At 38.0% G+C, this 21,633-nt stretch overlaps 2 protein-coding genes across 7 annotated transcripts in view; one reads left to right on the top strand and one right to left on the bottom strand.

Moving 5' to 3' along the window:
* The window catches only part of LOC147841881 (uncharacterized), a 191,664-nt gene that overhangs the window by 39,555 nt on the left and 130,476 nt on the right, over positions 1 to 21,633 (top strand). The gene's annotated exons all lie outside the window — the stretch shown is intronic.
* The window catches only part of LOC147834897 (uncharacterized), a 125,988-nt gene that overhangs the window by 47,448 nt on the left and 56,907 nt on the right, over positions 1 to 21,633 (bottom strand). Inside the window, exon 4 of one of the 6 annotated variants that reach the window (XR_015502934.1) lies at positions 10,844 to 10,947. The exons of 3 other annotated variants lie outside the window; for them this stretch is intronic. The gene's annotated coding sequence lies outside the window, so the exon portion shown is untranslated. Of the gene's footprint in view, positions 1 to 10,737; positions 10,948 to 21,633 lie in introns of those variants that run through there. 2 more of the 6 variants (XR_015502926.1, XR_015502919.1) reach the window with 2 other exon arrangements.

The following is a 21,633-nucleotide window of genomic DNA, read 5'->3' as shown; positions in this document are numbered from 1 at the left end:
AAAAGATTCGGATCGGTTGCCGTTTCTGTGCGTAGTTTGGTTGTTCTCCCAGTGTTCGCGTGGGTTTCCCCTGGGGTCCCTGGTTTCCTCACACCATACACCATAGCCAATCGACTAATCCATATTATCACTTAAGATAACACTTGTTTACACTTCTCACACGACAACAAGTAGAGGAGTTCTTGAGACCTGCCTGAGCTCAAACTCCCCTCTCGCCATTCTAACAGAGGGTATTATGAGCTCAGGGCACTCTCCCGGGACAGCATGCCAATTATGCTGTATTGATCAGCTAAGTGTGAGCTCTTGAAACTGATTTTAAGCTGAATACTAGTATCTTGCAAAATAACCAATAACATATTATGTACTTTTTTGATGAGGGCAATTATGAAAGAAATTAGTTGTTAAAATTATTATGTAAAAAAAAAAAAAAAAAACTTGATTCCCTTAAACAACACTTAAGCATTTGAAAAATAATGTAAATTTTATAAAAAAAAATAATGCTAATAACTCTATTTACCCTATTTAAAACAAAATGTGTGAATTTAGTTTCAATAACAGCAACAATATATATTTCATACTGTATATGTCAAACCAAAGCTTCCTTAAACAAAGCATTTGTTATTGTTTAGTCTTACTTCATTACTTGAAAATGTAGTCCCCCTCCCCACCCCAGTGAAAATGACGCATGTGGATTTATGGTCATGCCGTTTGACATTGGCACTGTGTGGTCTCGTGTTCAGTTTCACCTCAGTCAAAGATTTACATTTATGAAACCCGATGCTCAGCACAAAGCCTCTGGTGGCCGAGGGAACCTGAAAAAACTCTCCCTGACTGGAGCAGATGCAGAGCGCTGGTCTTAAATGAATCCTGACTTGGAAAGCACAGACCTTGAAGCACTTGCACACCTCCTCAGTCCGCTGTTTACAGTATAGGAGGACACCGACAGCCAAAACTCTGAATGTTTGCTGAAACACTGTTTTGGGAGGTGAGAGGCTGGAAATGATGTGGAAAGCTGTCAGGTGGCTGTATGGATACCTGGGAAGAAGGCAGAGCTCAAATATTTGTGTTAATCCCGGCTCATGCCAGTATCGGATCTGGTTTCTGTGCCTTTGAGGAGGCTGATGTATCGCAGTACTGTAAGGTGCAGAACAACACATTTTACATATCGACTGACATAGTGCTGTTAGTAAAAGCGCAACATTATTTTTTAGCTATGATGGTGCAAGTATATAAATAGCCAAAGTCTCAGTGAAGAATTAAAACTTCCAGAATCCTGTGGAGAGATCCACCAATCACAGGAGCTGCAGATGATCTCATCTGTATCAAACATCTATTTAAATATAAGCGTACTTGATATATTTATCTAGCTATTCATCTATCTATCTATCTATCTATTTATCTATCTATCTATCTATCTATCTATCTATCTATCTATCTATCTATCTATCTATCTATCTATCTATCTATCTATCTATCTATCTATCTATCTATCTATCTATCTACTTATCCATCCATCCATTATCTATCCATTTATCCATCCATGCATCCATCTATCTATTAACAAACCTACCCACCTATCCATCCATGCATCCATTAGTCATCTTCGTAAACAACTAACTACACCTAACAGTTAACTATCTGTCTGTCCGTCCGTCCGTGCATGTGTGCGTTTGTCGGTCCTTCCTTCCATCCATCTGTCCATCCATCCATCTCTCTATCTCTCCGTCTGTCCATCCATCAATTCATCCATCCATCCGTTCATCCATCCATCCATCCATCAACCATCTTTCCATCAATCAATAAACCCATTCATTTATCCATCCATCCATCCATCCATCCATTTATCCATCCAGCCCTCTATCAACTGTCTTTCCATGCATCAACAAACCCATCCATCCATCAGTCATCTTTGTACAACTAGCTATCCATTCACCCATGCATGTCTTTATTTACTTATCCATCCATACATTACCCATCCATTATCTATCTATCCATCCATCCATCCATCAATCTATCTATTAACAAACCCACCCACCTATCCATCCATGCACCCATGCCTCCATTGGTCATCTTCGTAAACAACTAACTACACCTAACAGATAACTATGTCTTCTGTCTGTTCTTCCGTCCGTGCATGCGTGCGTGTGTGTGTCGGTCCTTCCTTCCATCCATCCATCTCTCTATCTATCTATCCGTCTGACCATCCATCCATCCATCCATCCATCTCTCTATCTCTCCATCTGTTCATTCATCAATTCATCCATCCATCCATCCATCCATCCATCCATCCATCCATCCACCCATCAATAAATCCATTCATTTATCCATCCATCCATCCATTTATCCATCCAGCTCTCTATCAACTGTCTTTCCATCCATCAACAAACCCATCCATCCATCTTTGTATACAACTATCTATCCATTCACCCATCCATCTCCATCCATCCATCTATCTATCTATCTATCTATCTATCTATCTATCTATCTATCTATCTATCTATCTATCTATCTATCTATCTATCTATCTATCTATCTATCTATCTATCTATCTATCTATCAACCATCTTTCCATAAATCAAGTAACCCATTCATCTATCCCTCCATCCATCTGCCATCTTCGTATACAACTATCTATCCATTCACCCATCCATCTCTTTATCTACTTATCCATTCATACATCTATTATGGTTTGCTCTTTTTACTGTGTTCTGCCTTCAATGGTCAAGAAATTAAATACATAATAAATTGTTGTCAGCATTTTAACAAACTGTACCTTGGAGAGTAAAGGCATAGTTCACACAAAAAAACAAAAAAAAAATGTATTTAATGATATTAATATATTGCTTTTTTTTTTTCAATTGTCAACTAAACAAACCATCGTTACAATGTCTTGCCTGATTGTCCTAACATGCCTAATTAACCTTTTAAATGTCCCTTCAAGCTGAATACTAGTATCTTGAAAAACATCTAAAATATTATGGCAAAGATAAAAGAAATCAGTTATTAGAAATCCGTTATTAAAATTAAAACTATTATGTTTAGAAATGTGTTGAGAAAATATTCTCTTCGCTAAAAAGATAGGGCAGGAGGGCTAATAACTCTGATTCAGCTGTATGTGTGTGGTTTTTGAGAGCTGGGTTCATCTGTGTGGGCCGGCAGCAGTGCTAAAATATCTGATCGTCTCGCTGTGGGGCGAATGCTGATAGACACCTCTGCCCCCGATTTCACAATTTGTTTTACATTTGTTGAGCCTCTGGTTGGTGTAATGTGTGTTTGGTGGAGGCCTGAGACACTTCAGATGTGTTCTGTGTCAGACAGAAATGTGCCTGTGGCATGTTATGATAGCATGTGCGATCCAAACAAGCCACTGCAGACATGGAGAGAAAAAAAACATTCAGGTGTTTCATGTCAAATAACTCTGAAGTAGGGTACTTTTTAAATTAAGTAAATATAAAGAATTCATTAGCAAAATATGAAATAAATAAAAAAGAAATGATTGACATATAACTATGGTAAGTAAAATTAAAACTAAACAAATCTGCAGAAAAATAGATTACTATAAATACTAATAAACGTAATTAATGATAATATTAAAATATATTTGTTTTTATTGTTATACTATTACTGTTATTGTTATAGTATATAACTACTACTAGTACTGATAATAAAAACTAACAATAATATTGTTATTAACATTAAAGTAATAATAATAATAATAATAATAATAACAATAATAATAATAACAATAATAATAATAATAATAATAACAAAAACACTCATAATAATTTACTAATAATTTAATTTGTTTTATATTATATTATTATTAATATTGTTAAAGTTTATTATTTTTATTAATATAATAATAATATAACAACAACAACAACAACAATAAAACACTAATAAAACATATAAATGTTTTATATATATTATTTTTATTATTGTTAAAACTTATAATAATAATAATAATAACATTAATATTATAATTTTTATTATAATTATTAATAATTATAATAATAATAACAATAATAATAATAATAATAATAATAATAATAATAATAAATAGCAACTGGACAGGCATTTACTCCGTAAAACATATGCTAGACTAGTTGTTGGGTTATTCCACTGTTGTGATCCCTAATAAGTTGATGAAAAATGAATTAGCGACAACAGCGACAACAGACCGTAAGGGATGATGGTCAGGCATGGGCTGATGGGAATTGTAGTTTTCGCTACCTCCCGTTCGCTTCATTCGCCTGAGCAAATTTTCTCAGAAGACCTATAGTTTTACCGAGTCATGCGACTACGGTAATATCGAAAAAAATTAATATTGCGGTATGACGGTATTTACAATACTGTTACATCCCTATAAAAAATATTAATAATAATAATAAACTACAATGCTTATATTGCAATAATAGTTATAAAACATGTAAATATACAAATCTAAATCTAAATATACAGATATACATGCATGCATTCAAATATAAAGCATGATAAATAATATTTTTTCCATAAAACTATAAAATACTAAAGTTATAAATGTATTTAAATATAAAAAACTAAAAATAAGGAATTAGAATTGACCAATTTTATTGAAATCATATATCTTTGACAAAATATTAAGTAAAAAAAGTAAAAAAAAATAATAAATATATATTTTGTTCCATTTCAACTTCCTTTTTAAGCTACTGAAGAAAATGAATCATCGTGTTGACATCCAACGTTTGTGAACCTGTTGACCCCGTTAGGTTAACAGAAGCTTTGCTAAACGCAGACCAGCTCTTTTGTGCAGCTCATTACACTTCTGCTGTCTACAAAACAGCACCTTCATTTTTCATCTGATGAGCTGTTCATACCTGTCTGACACTGGCCAACTTCTCCAGAGAAACGCAAATGTTTTAGGACACATATTTGTATTCACCAAACAGGAATATAGTCATAAACAGCATAGAGATGTTTTTGTTTTATAAATTCCTTATAAAAGACAATTAAAGGGAAAAATGAGAAAATAAACAACTTTATTCATTTGAAGATACACAAATTAATCTGTATCAAATGAAAAATAAATGTTTGCAATCTTAACTAAAATACAATGTGCAGTTTAAACATTGTTAAATAACATTGAAATGTTGTATCATAATATATTGTAAAATTTTTTTATTGTTGTTGCTTTATCCAGTTTTATGTTGTATTTTGAGACTCCTGTTATTTGGCAATGTTTAACCTTTACAGTAAATTTACTTTTTAGATAAGATTGCAAAGAAGTATTGTTCATTTGATACTGAGCCTTTAATTGTCATTTATTAGTGATTTATAAAGCATAAATATTCCTCACTAGATTAGGTCACAAAACCGGATGAAGATGAGTTAATAAAGCATTTATTAACATACAAATTAGGTATTAGTATATGCCTGAATAAAAAATCCATTCAGTCAATTCAGAAAGTATTCAAAGCGCTTAACTTTTTAACATTTTTTTTTATGTTACAGCCTTATTCCAAAATAGATTAAATTCATTTATTTCCTCAACATTCTACACACAATACCCCATAATGACAATGTGAAAAAAGAGTTTTTGAAATTGTTGCAAATTTATTGAAAATAAAAAACCTAAAAAATCCCATGTATATAAGTGTTCACAGCCTTTGCTCAATACTTCACCATTGGCAGCCATTACAGCCTCAAGTCTTTTGGAGCATGATGCCACAAGCTTGGCACACCTGTCTTTGGGAGTTTTTGCCCATTCCTCTTTGCAGTACCTCTTAAGCTCCATCAGGTTGGATGGGAAGCGACGGTGTACAGCCATTTTCAGATCTCTCCAGAGATTTAGGTCTGGGCTCTGGCTGGGCCACTCAAGAACATTCGCCGAGTTGTTGTGAAGCCATGCCATTGATATTTTGGCGGTGTGCTTTGGGTCATTGTCCTGCTGGAAGATGAACCATCGCCCCAGTCTGAGGTCACGAGCACTCTGAAGCAGGTTTTCATTCAAGATGTCTCTGTACATCGCTGCATTCATCTTTCCCTCTATCCTGACTGGTCTTCCAGTTCCTGCTGCTGAAAAACATCCTCACAGCATGATGCTGCCACCACCATGCTTTACTGTATGGATGGTGTTAGCCTGGTGATGAGCGGTGCCTGGTTTTCTCCAAACGTAATCCCAGGAGGTACGTATTTCTGCAGTCTTTGTTTTTGTGAATCTGCGAGAGGCCACTGTGGGCGCTTTTTTGCACGTCGCATGTCTCTTGCGAGCGCCATTCGCGCCCGTGCCGTTCTCGCATAAACCCACAAGAGGCCTCTGTCGAACAACCATTTATCCGACTGGCTGAATGATTGACTGAGCGACCAGCCAGTCGGCCAATCCAACCTCCTCCTCCTTCCCTAAACCCAAGCAGTTTTATCAATTGACCCGCCCACCTTCCTTAAACCCAACCAACAATTTACAAAAAAGCCATCTAGAAAAAGAAAAGCCCTCGTCTGATTTTGTACCACGTTTTCAGATTTGACCACATTCTAAGCCTGTTATGAACTTGTTTCGGACTCGAACCCTTCCGTCATGGTCAGCTTCTCTCTGCTACTCAAGTCCGCCGAAGTACACGACGAGCCAACCGGACAAACTGGTTGCGGCAGGAAAGCCCTCCAAACGGAGATAATCGGTCAGCCGGCATGCGCTGAAGGGAACGGCGTCACACTGCCCCGTAGCGTTTGCTTTAAAAAAATTTCATGCAGCCATACATACCTCCCGCTACATAATTCGCGGCCTCCAGAAACGCAGGACTACGTTTTCAGACCGAGCCTGGGTTGAATAAATAAATTCAAATTCCATTATTAAGCACATTTAAAAACAACCCAAGCTCATTCTGGAAACGTAGCCCTGTGGACGTTTCTGGAGACCGCGATTTACGTGGCCGGAGGTACGTAAAGGCCGCGTTTGGTTTTTTTCGAGCGAACGCTGCGGGGCGGTGTGGCGCCGCTCCGCCCCTCCTCTTCGCACTCGCCGGCCGACGGCTCGCCTCCGAGTGGAGGGCTTTCCTGATGCAATCAGTTTGTCCGCTTAGCTCACAGCGTTGCGTCGGCGGAGCAGAGGCCCCGGACGAGGAGGAGGAGGAGCCAGCCGCGGTGGACGACGACTGGGATCGAGTCCGGGGAACAGCAGGTTCCGGAAATCAGGTAAGACGAAAAACATAATCCGAAAAATAAGGTCGAGAACGCGGCGGGATCCAAAAACACGGTCGAAATCGAAGACGAGGGCTTTTGCTTTTTTTTTTTTCCCGATCCGGTGGCTTTTCGCGCGAGAACGGCGCGGGCGCGAACACCGCGCACTCCCGAGAGGCGCCCGAGACGCGAAAAAGCGTGCACAGCGGCCTCTCGCGGATCCGCGAAAACAAAAAACGCTCGAATACGTACCTCCCGGGGCTACGTTTCCACAATGAGCCCGGGTTGTTTAAAAAGTGCTTATAAGTCAACAATAGAGCATTGGTATCTGCAGTTAAAAACTGCTTACTAATGTCTATCAATTAATACTTAACAGATAATTAATTCCCTATTCGCTAATGCTTAATAGATGATTCATAGTGTGTAGTTATTATAAAGTGTTACCGCACAAATATATGAAAAATGTACTTGTGAAGCAAGATGACAATAAGTCAAGCAAAAAAAAAAAAGGTATGTTTTCCCTTTAAATGAGGACTATTATTCTTAGCTCTTTGTAAGGACACTACTCAAAACCCAATTACTCACTAATGCACGAGACAGGAATGATCAACAGGAAGCTGATTCGGCTCACTCTTCAGCATGTAAAGCTGAGTGCAGTCTGAAGCACCTCCTGCACTGTTGTCTAAACAGCTCTGTGTCTCCGTCTCTCTGAAAGCCTGAAGCCTCGGGCCCTGCTCAGCATTAGCACACTGTTCAAGTGTAACCTCACGCTGACCCTTGACCTCTTCTGTCCCTGACATCACTCATGGCTCTTTCACCAAGCGCCCGCAGGCCCAAAACACACACTGGAGATCCAGTGGAGGTGTGAGAAAACTGGCTGCTGCCGCTGCTGAACGCACCTGAAAAGAGCAGGAGGAGAAAGAAAGCTGGAGAAGCACCACAAACACTTCTCTCCAGTCGTGGCCTGGGGATGTTTCAGCGTCCTGGGTGGCGTCCGGGTCTCTGGTGGAGACAGAAGCGCCGTGAGGGGACATGGAGATGCTATGTTATCCTGACCGGTGGAAATGCATTAGACCTATTGGGTTTCAGAAGGAAAGGTGAGATGATGGTGGCAGGCCCACCCAAAAACTCAGTGTTAGCCACTGAGTTATAAAAAATAATGAAGTTTACTGATATTAGTAAATTATAATATTCAGGCAAGTACAAAAAAGTCAGAATCAAAGCAATTCTCAATCTGGCCACAAGAGGCACCGCATTGCGCCGGGTGTGTGATAGGGCCCAGACAATCTAAAAACCCTTTTGTATTAGGAACTACTTTCTTCCACCATTCATTCACATCTACAGCTGCCGTTAGAACAGCAGAAGCCATTACTAATTCACCAACGTCACTTTAGAGCTAGTGTTTGAATGATTCTCTAGCGTAATGTTATCCCTTTAAAAAAACTTAAAACTGTTAACTTCAGGGGGAAAAATTTCACTTTACCCCACTCCCCTCTACTTGCATAACATTCCTGGCCTAACTATTCAAATAAATGTATTCAGCCCCATAGACGACAATAAAAACAACAACAACAGCGGTTTGGCTCTGCAGAATCATCTCTGTTCACTCTTTCCCAGATGTTCGGCCTCTCGCAGCTCATTGTGCTTTCCGACCCTGTGCTAATCATGTGGCTGCAACGTCAGGAAAATAAAAAATAAAAATCCTGAAACGAGCGTCTGACCAAGAATGTTTGCCACAAATCATGTTGTTCCTTTTGTTTCACATTTCGCCACATTCCAGAATGCTAACAAGCGGAAGGAGCTCCTCACAGTTTTCAGCTGTAATAGCTGGAAAAAATGGGCCTGTGGTGTGAAATTTATCTGGAGGGCGACCGCAGCGAGGACGCTTTCTTTAACAAGTCATGGAGATCCAGAGAGTGCATTAAGATTGATACGCAGTCAAAACAGCAAGCCTGAGAAGAGATGGAGCCCGAGGGTCCCGTCACACAACACGGGACAGAGGACATTCCTGGTGGACCCACAACAGAGAGATCAGAAAACACACCTGCACTCGGAGGAATGAGACGCACTTCAGCGCAATCCCAATGCTGCTCTTACTTACTGGGAGGTTTCCACTACAAATGACTAAATATTATTACATCTAGATTTACTTGAGAAGCAAAATTACTTAAGATATTAGGTCATGTTTACTGAAAAATAATAACAATAATCAAATAATTATCAAGATAGATGGATAGATTGATTGATAGAAAAATAGAGAATTAAATAATAATTTTCTTGATGATTTATTTCTCTATTTCGCTATCTATCTATCTATCTATCTATCTATCTATCTATCTATCTATCTATCTATCTATCTATCTATCTATCTATCTATCTAACTAACTATCTATCTATCTATCTATCTATCTATCTATCTAACTATCTATCTATCTATCTATCTATCTATCTATCTATCTATCTATCTATCGAACTATCTATGTATCTGTCTGTCTGTCAGAGAAATAAATAAATAAATAAATAAATAAATAAATAAACAGATAATGCAGTGGGTAGCACAATCGTCTCACAACAAGAAGGTCACTGGTTCGAGCCCCGGCTGTGTCAGTTGGCTTTTCTGTGTGGAGTTTGCATGTTCTCCCTGTGTTCGGTTGGGTTTCCTCCGGATGCTCCGGTTTTCCCCACAAGTCCAGGAAAAAAACATATATATATATATAGACCGACAGACAGACAGACAGACAGAAAGACAGACAGACAGACAGACAGACAGATAGATAGATAGATAGATAGATAGATAGATAGATAGATAGATAGATAGATAGATAGATAGATAGATAGATAGATAGATAGATAGATAGATAGATAGATAGATAGATAGATAGATAGATAGATAGATTTTAGAAATTTTCACAGTATGTCTGATAATATTTTTTCTTCTGGAGTAAAAGTCTTATTTTATTTCGGCTAGAATAAAAGCAGTTTTAAGTTTTTTACACACCATTTTAGGGACAAAATTATTAGCCCCTTTAAGCTATATTTTTTCTCGATAATCTACAAAACAAACCACTGTTATACAATAATTTGCCTAATTACCCTAACCTGCCTAGTTAACCTAATTAACCCAGTTAAGCCTTTAAATGTCACTTTAAGCTGTATAGAAGTGTCTTGAAAAATATCAAGTAAAATATTATTTACTGTCATCATGGTAAAGATAAAATAAATCCGTTATTAGAGATGAGTTCTTAAAACTATTATGATTAGAAAATTGTTTCTCTCCGTAAAACAGAAATTGAGGAAAAAAATAAATAAGCGGTCTAATAATTCTGACTTCAACTGTATGTATATGTATATATATATATATATATATATATATATATATATATATATATAATAAAGCGGCATTATTTTGCGCCCTCTCATGGTAGGTATGCACAGTACATATAGCCGAATGGCTGTAGGTGCCGCTGTGTGAGTGAATGTGGAGTGGAAAAAACCTCCAAGCGCTGCAGATAAATTATAAAGTTATGCTATTAAGCGCTGCTATTGGTGAAATTAAAGCCCAAAATATTGTAATTTTAATAGGTCAAAGACCAATATTAATAATTCATGTAATTTATGTAAAAAAACAATAATAAAAAAATAGTTCATTATAATATTAAAATTATTTACTCATTTTTAAGTCCATCCAAACCTTTTTGATCTTCTTATCATCACAGTTGAAGACGTTAAGCAGAATGTCCATGCTGCTCTTTTACATACAATGATCATGAATGTTCAGCTAGTGTCGGTCAAGCACTGAAACAACAAAAACACACTTGTTAGATTCATTACAACACACATTTGAGTCTTACAACATTATTCTGATTATCTCATCATTAGTATCAATGATGTGGCAGACTTGATATTATATCCATATATCCAAGTATATCCAAATGTAAGCAGTGGCTGAGAAAAGTATCAGTAAACAGCTGAAAGACTGAACTATTTATTTTAGAATAATAACTTAGGATCAATACACATCCATATTTTCCCATCAGATGCCACTCTAGGCAAAGGGTCCCACTCATTAAAATGAAAATTAAATAATAAATATGAGGTCTCTGGGAGAGAACAAATACTCATATGAATAATAATATAATAAAATCATAAAATTAAGTGACATTGAATGTTACTGTCTTTGCAAAGGAGCTAATACACTAACCGGCCACTTTATTAGGTACATCTTTAGTTCCAAGTTAGACCCGCTTGTGCCTTCAGAACTGCCTTAGTCCTTCGTGGCATAGATTCAACAAGGTACTGGAAATGTTCCATTGTGGTCCATATTGACATGATAGCATCATGCAGTTGCTGCAGATTTGTCGGCTGAACATCAATGATGCGAATATCCCGTTTCATCACATCCCAAAGATACCATATTGGATTAAGCTCTGGTGACTGTGGAGGCCATTTGAGTACAGTGAACTCATTGTCATGTTCAAGAAACCAGTCTGAGATGATTTGTGCTTTATGACATGGCGCATTATCCTGCTGGAAACAGCCATCAGAAGATGGATACACTGTGGTCATAAAGGGATGGACATGATCAGCAACAACAGACCCTTTTTACAAGACTGTTATGACAGTCATCATATTCTTAAATCCTTAAAATTTTTAATATTAAGATTAAAAGAAATTAGTATGAACATTTATATGCATTTATGAATGTATTATATCATCTTTGAGTCAAATTACAACAACTGAATTATGTGAGGTGTTTCTAATGCAGCGTTTGTGGGGCTGAGAGTAAATTTACGGTTATTTTCATCAGTCTCACATATTTTTTTTTTTTTTTCTAAAAGTCTTGATAAGACCATTGTGGAGTTTTTCTTATATTTTATCAGCAAATAGGATTAAAAAAATATATATTTGTTGTACTCTCCCATTCATTGCGCTCTAAATTTACCCAACCATGATGCCTTCAACTTCTGACAAACCCAGAAATGTGAAAAGGGTCTATCCTCAGGTAGGCTGTGACGTTGACAAGATGCTCAATTGGTACTAATGGGCCCAAAGTGTGCAAAGAAAATATCCCCCATACCATTACACCACCACCACCAGCCTGAACCGTTGATACAAGGCAGGATGGAATCAAACTGACTAAAAATGATGTTGAATTTGTTGAAACCTGAATAACTTATTAAAATAAGTGACAAAAATATTTGTTGTCTTGATTTTTTGTTTTTAAATCTTCTACAGTGTATGACGGCCTCCGCTGTTGAGAAACCCTGCATTGTAAAAATAGTCTAAAATGCCACTAATAGAGTTACATTCTAGGGATGTAACAATCTTGTAAATACCGTCATACCGCAATAGTATTTTTTTTTCAATATTATCGTATAAAACTATATTTCTGAGAAAAGTTTCCTTAGGCGAATGAAGCGAACGGGAGGTAGCGGGAACTACAATTCCCATCAGCCTAGGCGTGGCCATCATCCTTTGCGGTCTGTTGTCACTACATATCCAGTAATGCAGAAATGGAGTGTGTCGCTGGTAACGGGGAAGAAAAAGAGCTGGAAATGATCTAACCTAAACCGGGTTTTAAATCGGATGTGTGGAAGCATTTCGGTTTCTTTTTAAAAAGATACGAAAAAGGAGAAAAGGTGACAGACAAAGAAAAAAACAGTATGCAGGCACTGCCAGACTGTGGTGAAATATAAGTCGGGGAATACGACTAAAAACAGTCATGGGGACTGCAGAACACAGCACACTTGTTAGATTGATGCAGACATTGACTTGTACCGCAAAGAGACCTCTATCTCACTCATGGCTTGTCCTCTCAAGTGGTGGAAAGACGATGCACAACGTTACCCACTGCTGTCAACCTTGGCTAAATCATATCTCTCTGTCCCAGAAACCTCAGTCCCAAATGAGAGGGTTTTTTTTCTGTTGCAGGGGACATGCCCAGAGATCCCAGCTTTTACCAGATTATAGTTATATGATAATTTTCCTTAAAAAACCCATCTCTATCTAAGTGAGTGAGTGATTAAATGTTGAATGTGATGAGTTTTCAACAATACTAAATTGAAACTTTATTTTTTTTATATAGTTTAATAGTTTTTTGTTATTAAAATTGAAAAATTGAAGTTCCTGTTTCGAAACTTACAGATAGATGGCTAATTTGTATGTCATTGACATGTTCAGTGCTAAGGTAAATAAACACGTTTGGCACTTTTTTCGAGTCTTTTCATTAGTTTTGTTTTTCCTGTAAATTATTCAATAAATACCGTACCATGCCATTCATACCGAGGTATTATCATACCGTGAAATTCTGATACTGTTACATCCCTATTACATTCTGATCCTGTTGTGAAGCAGTCGCTTGTTTCCAGAAATACGAAAGCCGGCAGCATCATTTACTCTTCAACCTGTTTCCTGATCTGAACCCCCGCCACTGCTTTACTCACTACATTGCTCAACTCCACCGGGACCTTCAAACGCTCACAATATTGGCTGTTTAAGAGCTTTGCTAGGTAAATTCATGGCCATTGTAATTTATGCAGTCTTGTTATCTTAAGTGATTGTTGATTTACGCCTCGCGCTTGAGCAGATGTGAGAATTAGACGTCCAGCTCGTGCTGAGAGGCATGTTGTTGGACCCGCTCGGTGTTGGCTGATCCTCTGTTCGGCACGGAGAGGAAAATGGGAAGACAGATAAAAATAAGCAAAACAATTAGCACAGCCAAAAGCTCCTGTGCGAGACTGGAGTTCACAGAGGGCGTGCTGAAAGCAGAGCCTCGAATAAACATCCGCAAATTATTTTCTGAAATAATGCACTTTATTGCACTTGAAGAGTGTGGCGAATGCTTCTAATGAAACGGTGGGAGATAAAATAAGCAGTGTGTTTGCTATAATCCATTAATTCATTTTATTTTCGGTTTAGTTACTTTATTAATCAGGGGTTGCCACAGTGGAATGAACCGGCAACTTATCCAGCATATGTTCCACGCAGCGCATACCCTTCCAGCCACACACATACACTAAAGCCAATTTAGCTTATTCAATTTACCTATAGCGCATGTCTTTAGATTGTGAGGGAAACCGAAGCACCCGGAGTCAGAGGAAACCCACGCCAACACAGGAAGAACATGCAAACTCCACACAGAAATGCCAACTGACCCAGCTGGGGCTCGAACCAGCGCCCTTCTTGCTCTTGCTGTGAGGCGACAGTGCGCTACTTTGCTCTTCCCATACTAATAAACTTCCGGTGGACGATTTTAATTTTTTTATTTTATACAGTTCCTTTTACAGCATCGATGTTGTAACAAAATTAAAATATAAATCAGTTAAATAGACTTCAGCGTTCATTTAGTTGTTCAAGAGTAAAACAAGATGAAAAGCCGTGTACAGGCTAGCGCAGAAACTCCATTGAATATACTGGGGTAAAATATATGCTTTAAAGACATGGCGCAGGAAAATTTTATTTAATGCAGTAATTCTTGTACACTATGACACCCACTTTATATCTAATCAGGCAGTGAGGATTGCTTATTTTTAAAGACAACATGAGCTGATTTTGTTACAGCATAGTGTTTACCGGAAGGGTTTGACCCAGGTTACAGCAAAACTAAAAGACCTTCCACATACTTCTGCATATACTCTATCGCATTATGAAACTTTTATCTTAGTTCTAACAACTTTTAACTTGAAAAAATGACTTTCATAAACATTTTTCAAGAGTTCGCCCTTAGCTTATGATTGATTATAAAGCCTGTTTGGCATGCTGTCCCAGGAGAGAGCACCAGTCAATCATTTAGTCATTCAGTCAGTCAGACAGACGGTTGGTCGACAGCGGCCTCTGGTGGGTTTGCATGAGAACAGCGCAGGCACGAACGGCACTCGTGAGAGACATTTGAGATATGAAAAAACGCACACAGTGGCCTCTCGAGGATTCGCGAAAACAAAAACTGCAAATACATCCCTCCTGGGACCTGTTAAGCGGTCTACAGAAACGTCCACAGGACTATGTTTTCAGAATGAGCCTGGGTTGGTTAGCTAACGAGGACCAACTGCTTTCAATCATAAGCGCGTGCTCCTCTCGAAATTAGTGAATAAATGAACTTCACTTAATAGTTTAAAGTTAAGAAGTGGCATTTCTGTGTGGAGTTGGCGTGTTCTCCCTGCGTTTGAATGGGTTTCCTCCAGGTTCTCCGGTTTCCCCCACAGTCCAAAGACGCGCGGTACAGGTGAATTGGGTAGGCTAAATTGTCTGTAGTCTATGAGTGTGAATGAGTGTGTATGGAGGTTTCCCAGAGATGGGTTGCGGCTGGAAGGGCATTTGCTGCGTAAAACATGTGCTGGATAAGTTGGCGGTTCATTCCGCTGTGGCGACCCCAGATAAATAGAGGGACTAAGCCAAAAAGAAAATGAATGAATTAACAATAGTTTAAAGTTATATATTTTTTAGGTTGGATTTGTATTTTATGTTGCAAAAAAAAAAACTAAAAATCAAAATCAAAAGGGTTCTGAGTTATTGTGCATTGTCCAACTGAAGACTTATTTGCATTACTCTAATAAAATTAGGCCTAGAATACTAAAAAACAAATGTGTCAAAATTGTTTCCCGTATCTGATGACTTTTAGAGACGGGAAGGCACTTTGTGAAAGCTTTCTGGGCCAAAAAAAAAGCTCAGTCAAATATCTCTTCCAGATGGAAACAGCGTTCAGACCCCCTGGAGAAGCACGGGACGCTTGCTGCATGGAAGTCCACAGAGAGTGGCTTTTCCTCCGCACACCGGCCACACACAAACTAGTTTTTCTGGAGGTGGATTGATGAGTGGTGTGGATCGGAAAAGACATAAGTCGATTTCCAGTATTGTGCGATTCATTCAAGGGGACAGATTACGCCTCTCTTCATGAGACGACATAAAAATCTCTTGGGTCTCCAGAATGTGTCTGAAGTTTCTGCTCTAAATATTTAACAGGTCATTCATTCAAGTACCTCACCCTATGTGGGTGTGTGCAAAAGAATGCATTTTTGTGTGTGTGCCACTTTAAATGTAAATGAGCTGCGGTTTTTAAGGAAGTGGGCGGAGCCTTTACATGCTATTCTGAGTGAAAGAATAAAACAAGCAAATCTCATGCATCCAAAATGATGGATTAGAGCATGGCATATTCAATATAGAGTCAGACAATGATAGAGAGGGAGACGCTACTTCTGGTCTGAACCATGAGGATTTTGAGTGGTTAGTGGACATATTTATTGTTGAGCAATTTGTTTGAATGCATTATTCCTCGGTAGAGTGCTAATTTTCTATTGTTTTCCAATGTAAACATGCGCTTGACTGACATGTTTGACCATTATGCTCACGTCTTTTTGCCCCACGTGAACACGGGGAGAACATACAAACTCCACACAGAAACACCAACTGACCCAGCCGAGGCTCGAACCAGCGACCTTTTTGCTGCGAGGCAAACGTGCAACCCACTACGCCACCATGCAGCCTGGGCAGATACAAGAAAGTGTAAAAGGATGATTATATTAGGGATACAAAAACTTCCATCAAAAATACTTGGCCGGCCATTAATATACCGGGGTGACTCGGCCAAGAAAAGTCTATGTGTGGGAAGCACTGAAGCTATTTAATTATATTTTAAAATATCAATATAAGCATTTAATAACTCTCCTTTTCAGGTTAAAGTATACAAAAGGAAAAAAATATATATTTTAAATTGGTTTTAAATAATAGTTCATGTTCTGTACTATCACAGATCGAGTGGCCGTCTAACTAATGACGTAACGTGATTGACTGTGGGACAAAAGGGTGGAGTGAGAGGATTGTGTCACACACTGAGGAAGACATTGTGCCGAAAGGTCTGTGTTTTGTATCGCCTGAAAAACGTAAAATAAGAACTATACAAAGCGATTATTCAATGAGTGCGAATCATGACCTTCTGAATTATAATATTGACAAGATTCATTCATTCATTCATTCATTTTCTGCCGCCTTTCCGGGGTCGGGTCGCGGGGGCAGCAGTCTGGCAACCCCAGACTACCCTCTCCCCATACACTTCCTCCAGCTCCTTCGGGGGATCCCGAGGCGTTCCTAGGTCAGCCGAGAGACATAGTCCCTTCAGCGTGTCCTGGGTCTTCCCCAAGGCCTCCTCCCGGTGGGATATGCCTGGAACACCTCCCTAGGTAGGAATCCAGGAGGCATCCGAAACAGATGCCTGAGCCACCTCAGCTGACTTCTCTCGATGTGGAGAAGCAGCGGTCAGCCGGAGTGGGACTCCTTTTCAGCCCTGGAGTTTCAAGCCTTAGACCGGCCCATCTCAGTTCACGACTGACTATTAAAATAAGGTCATTTCCAATTCAGTTTCTAATGACACTGTCACGTCTTTTTTCAAGAAAACAGCTGCTTTAGACCTTCAAATGTTCAACAACCCTAACAGTATTAAATGTCTTAACAATAAAAAAATGGAAAATAATAATAATAATAATAATTTTTCTAATGAGGTTCGAACATGGGTCGGCCATGTCATTATTTTACGTGCTGACCACTGGACCACAGTAGCGCTGTTACCCTAACGTGGCTGTAATAAAAGAAAAATATTGCACTATGACCTGCAAGACTTTTATTGATGGCTTAATCTTTTTCTCTCCTTTTTAGATTTCTGAAGTTATGTCAGATTTATTAATGAAGTGAGTCATCTGATTTTCATTGAGCAGGTGTAATATTAATCAATATTAATTATTCGAATTCTTACATTCACGAAGGTGCCGCCTTTTGGAGTCGAATGATGATAGTTACATCATTATTAATCTGCAGGCTGCATTTTGTTTACAGGGCTGCAAGAAAATAAATAAAAAGAGCAAAGCTGCGGCAAAATAATGAATAAAAAGAGTGAGGTTATGGTCAAATAAATAAATTCATTAAAAAAGTGCAACTGCTGAGAGTGCAAGCAGCTAGGGACACCGGCTCTCGCGGCCAAAAAACGGACCGGCCCACCAGGAATTCTCCCAGTTTTCCCGATTAGCCAATCCAGGCCTGGCAGCGGCTCTACTCCGAGCTCCTCCCAGGTGTCAGAGCTATTGTGGAGCTATTGTGGTGGTCGAATGTTAGGACCACGACAACCTGATCGTCAGGCACAGAAACAGGCAGTTGGGACATTGACAAGATTAACGCACCAAAAAAAAAAAAAAAACACCAGTACACAGGGCAAACTTTATTACTCAACTATCACAGAGATGGTCATGAAAGCCCCACATGTGTGTGATCTAGTATCCATTCTTTTTTTTTTCCCCTTCTTCGAAATCTCCTGTCAGAGGTAATTAAGTTCCACTTGACTTGTACCACCCCCTCTTACTTATTTTATCATTTACTGGTACATTAGTCAGCAGACATCCAACAGGGCAATGATACATCAAGGCCTTCGGATAATCCAGACACAGCCGTCGAGACGAAGATGAGAAAATACCCAGGATCAGGTTACGTGGCCCCGTCAATAATTGAGAGCATATTTCATGTCTGATGATGAGGGGGGCTATTGTTCAGAGCGCGCTCTCTGCTAATTAGGACCACTCACGATACCAACTACCTTTCAATTTATAGTACAGAACTAAAAATGTTTAAACAATTTAAACTAGTACACAAGTCATTAATATGCAAGAAGGACTGTTTGTGTTTGAACACATTGTAATCTGTTTTAAATCATTTTTATTCTTTATTGTTTAGATTTTTTAGACTGTTCCTTTAAGTCTTGTTTTTGTAAAGCACTTTAAATAATCATTGTGCATAAAATGTTATATGTACTGTAAATAAACATGCTTGCCTTGCCCTTGTTTTACTTGATATATTCTTAAACGTTTGTATTTGCAGTTATAAATGTAGTAATAATATGTAATGTAATGCAATGTAATGTGTATTTATATAGCGCATTTATTGTGTATGGCCATACACCCAAAGCGCTTCACAATCATGAGGGGGGTCTCTCCACACCACCACCAGTGTGCAGCATCCACTTGGATGATGCGACGGCAGCCACAGGACAACGGCGCCAGTGCGCTCACCACACACCAGCTATTGGTGGAGTGGAGGGACAGTGATAGAGCCAATTCGGTGGAGAGGGGATGATTGGGAGGCCATGATCGTAAGGGCCGATAGAGGGACTTTGGCCAGGACACCGGGGTTACACCCCTGCTCTTTCACGAGAAGTGCCTTGGGATTTTTAATGACCACAGAGAGTCAGGACCTCGGTTTAACGTCTCATCCGAAAGAATAATAATCAGTATTGTTGTTATCGGAAATTCTAATTAAAACAATGGTCACATTTTATTTTGATGGTGCGTTTGTTGAATTTAAGTTACATTGCATCTACATGCTAACTGATTCTCATTATGTTACGGGTTGAGTGTTGCGGTTGGGGTTGAGGTAAGGGTTAGTGTTAGTTGACATGACCTGCAAAGTTTGTTGAAGAAGGAGTATTAGCAGGTATTAAGCAGGCAGTCTACTAATACTGAAATGGATCATCAAAATAAAGTGTTCCCAAAACCATTTATATATTTCTATAACTGTAATAAAATATAGTATATTAAAATAATCATAGATTTGTATACAAAAAAATAATTCTACATTTTGTAATTTTTTGTTGATTATAATTTTTTATAAATTAAAAAAATGTATAATTTATCATAATATTAATATTTATATACTAATAGAATTATAGTTATATTAATCAATATATGTCATCAGCAGCATCACACCCTATATAGAAATAATAACAACAACAATATTAATATTATTATTATTATTATTAATAATAATATAAATGTTTTTATTATCATCAGCAGCAGCAAACTAGCACATCCTATGTAATAATAATAATAATAATAAAAATATTAATTCATTTATTCATTAATTTTATCTTCGGCTTAGTCCTTTTATTAATCAGGGGTTGCCACAGCAGAATGAACCGTCAACTTATCCAGCATATGTTTTACGCAGCAAATGCCCCTCCAGCTGCAACCCATCACTGGGAAACACACTCTTGCAGTAACACTCATACACTACGGAAACTTTAGCTTATTTAAATCACTTACTGTATAGCGCATCCCTTTGGATGGGGGAAACCGGAGCACCCGAAGGAAACCCTTCTTGCTGTGAGGCCTTCGTGCTACTCACTGAGCCACTGTGATGCCAATTTATCATAATATAAATATTTACATATTAATAAAATAATATTAAGTTTTAATTATTTTATTTAAAAAAAAAAATTATTATAATAGATTATAATTAAAAAAACAAACAAAAAAAGTAGGTCAGGTGGTAAAAAAATTAATCATTATATCTTATAATAATAATAGTATTAATACTACTTTTACTAATAATAGTAATAATAACAACAACAACAATAATAATAATAACAATAATAATTAATAATATTATTAATATTATTATAACAGCAATCATAATATTAATAATAATAATAATAATGATAATAATAAAAATAACAACAATAATAATAATAAAAACAATAATAATAATTATTATTATAACATCAATAACATCAATAATAATAATAATAATAATAATAATAATAAAAATAATAATAATAACAACAATAATAGTAATTATAATAACAATAATCATAAAAATACTTATTTTCCTTTTGGCTTAGTACCTTTATTAATAAGGGGTCACCACAGCAGAATGAACCACCAACTTATCCAGCATATGTTTTACACAGTGTATGTTCTTCCAGCTGCCACCCCGTACTGGGAAACATACACTACGAACCATTTAGTTTATTTAGTTCACCTACAGTATAGCACATGTCTTTGGACTGTGAGGGAAACCGGAGCACCTGGAGGACTCCACACAGAAATGCCAACTGGCCCAGCAGGGACTCGAACTAGCGACCTTCTTGGTTTGAGGCGACAGTGCTAACCATTAAGCCACTATTCCGCCCCAATGCTTCAATTCTCAAAAACAAGAATGTTTTTCTTCAAACCTGTTGCTTTGCTATTATGTTATGTCGTCTTGTGGGAACATGCGGTCGAGTTTCAGTGCCGTGTTGTGTTTGAGACATGTATTGTGTTGTGACATCAACACGTCTAAACTTCAGTGGTCTAAGCTATCACTCTCGAGTGCAGATTTTGCCCCCCAAATCCCCGTTTCTGCTTCTCTCGGTTAACATGAGGACTCTCTTTAAGTGTAGGCAGAAGTACAGATTGTTGGTTGAGATTTGCTGGAGGGTCCTCTTCAACAAGAAGGCCTTTTCTGTCTCTGCTGTAAGTCTATTCAGGGTGTCCTAATCCTGTTAACAAGATCCCTGACTGTGGGTGTCTGGGAAGTTGGATCAATATCAAATTCTCTCTTTTTTTGCCGTTGTGCTCAGGCGAGTGATAGGCCAGCTTAAGAGGCTCTGGCAGGAGAATATGGCGCTCCGTGACTTTGCTGTACCAACAGAGATTCAGGCGGCTTTTCACGTTGCCAGAATTACTGATT

The sequence above is a fragment of the Danio rerio genome, chromosome 11 (genome assembly GCF_052040795.2).
Source record: "Danio rerio strain M-AB ecotype USA chromosome 11, GRCz13ab, whole genome shotgun sequence".
Taxonomy (NCBI): Eukaryota; Metazoa; Chordata; class Actinopteri; order Cypriniformes; family Danionidae; genus Danio; species Danio rerio.
Note: the sequence above shows the minus strand (reverse complement) of the source record. Positions and strands in the feature narration are given on the sequence as shown.